The 1798-nt window shown below is 30.7% G+C and overlaps 1 long non-coding RNA gene across 1 annotated transcript; it reads right to left on the bottom strand.

Annotated features, from left to right (window-relative positions):
* Positions 1-411: 411 nt before the first annotated feature.
* Positions 412-1470, bottom strand: LOC134263188 (uncharacterized). The gene is made up of 3 exons (XR_009991207.1): positions 1229-1470; positions 898-980; positions 412-648 (listed from the first exon to the last, which is right to left on the bottom strand). It is a non-coding gene; the product is annotated as an uncharacterized LOC134263188 (long non-coding RNA).
* Between the last annotated feature and the right edge of the window lie 328 nt (positions 1471-1798).

Raw genomic sequence — 1798 nt, 5'->3', positions numbered from 1 at the left:
ATTTGAATTTTTTTTTTTTTTTTTACTTTTATGCAAGTCAAAAATTATGAATGGATCTCATAACTCAATGTACAAAATTGATTTACATAAATGAAAATGGTTTGAAGTTCTGCAAATGTGAATTTATAATTATGTCTAGAATTTAAAAATGTACACAAAAGAATAAAAAAAAAATTTTAACAGATATACTGAAGTTAAAAATTGATAGCGACAGTAAATTGTATCAAAGCAGAGTGATAAACATTCGATACAGAATGACTTAGAAAATAAATTTCAAGATTTTAATGACACAATAAATAGTACTTGTGATATAAATGTAGATACTATAAGGACTGCGACAATAATCTCATAAGGTATGTGTTACACTTAGTAGAGGATCCATAATACAGACCATTTATGTGGCAGCAAAAAATTCTCACAACTTTGGGACAATATTTTGTAGAACTTTAGATGTTCCAGTCACTCTAGGTTTGCCATCACTGGTTTTGGGAGAAAACATAAATTAATCTATTTTCAACATTTCTGACATAGCTATAGATCAGCTTAGATGAGAAAGTGCCATCGTCTCTGCCAGACTCCTTTTCATGAAACTTTACCAATCAGCACACACAAATACCCGTAGTTCTTTGATTTTTCAGCATTGAACACCTGTTGAAAATGAGAAATATTTTTGTACTACAAATGATTGTTTCATACAGATTAATAATGTGCATGTGATTCATTAAAAGTTTGCAGCAGAGATTATTCCGTCCAACATAACGGGGTATTCTATTGCATGTAGTCAAATATTTTTCTTACACTGATTCTCGAGCAAATTGACAAATAAACATTTAATTTTAGAGCCACCAAATTTAAAATATATCTATCTACTAAATGATATAATAAAACTGTTCATACCTTCAAAATCCTTTCATGTATTAATTGTAAATTTAATATTGACGACACATTGAGGGTCTCCCGCAATGAACTGTAGATTATAGCTACAAAAAGGATAGATACAATTTTATTACATGTAATTATTTAGATGCATGAACATGTAAATCCTATTTATAAATTGTATGCCTTATCCAAAATTTCATAGTTTCAGATGAAAATTTAGATGAGGAATTAAGCTCCAATGTTTTATACTAGTTTTCAATGCCGAAATTATATTTTTTACTAGTTGTCAATGCCTAGATTAAATAACATAAATTCCATAAACAAAATATATATAAATATAAATGCTTACCTGTTACAATCTTTGTATTGAGTATTGACACTGAAGTTCTGCATCCCTTTGGATTTTCTCAGCTTTTGGGAACACCGATGCCAACTGCAAGCAATTTCCGCACTGTATGTACAAAAACCACCTAACCAGAGTTTCACTCATATTTAATTGCTCTCTTGCAAAAGAATAATGGTCCGAAGTGACAATTTGAACGCAATTTGAGGCAATGAACATCAAACTCGATGACCCTCCGAGTCATCTTACGAACTCCTACTAGTCTCTTACTGGTTAAAATTAGGGTTATACCATAACAGGGGTAACCCGAATTAACGAAATGCCCCTGATTTACTGAAATGCCCCTGGAAATTACCGAAATGCCCCCTAAAACTACCGAAATGCCCCTTGAATTATATTCTAATAGTCATTTTATGATAATTTATGAAAATTTTTTTTAAAAAAACTGTGCATTTTGAACAGAAATGATAAAAAAAAAATGCCTTTAATTCGCTCAAATATTTTGACCACTAAGAGCGATAACTCTTGCAACATTGTCGCAGCGAAAAGCATGTTATTGTCCGTTGTAAAATTGTA

Source organism: Saccostrea cucullata, unplaced genomic scaffold (genome assembly GCF_032062105.1).
Source record: "Saccostrea cucullata isolate Sc308-1 unplaced genomic scaffold, CSIRO_AGI_Scuc_v1 ctg11123, whole genome shotgun sequence".
NCBI classification, from domain to species: domain Eukaryota; kingdom Metazoa; phylum Mollusca; class Bivalvia; order Ostreida; family Ostreidae; genus Saccostrea; species Saccostrea cuccullata.
Note: the sequence above shows the minus strand (reverse complement) of the source record. Positions and strands in the feature narration are given on the sequence as shown.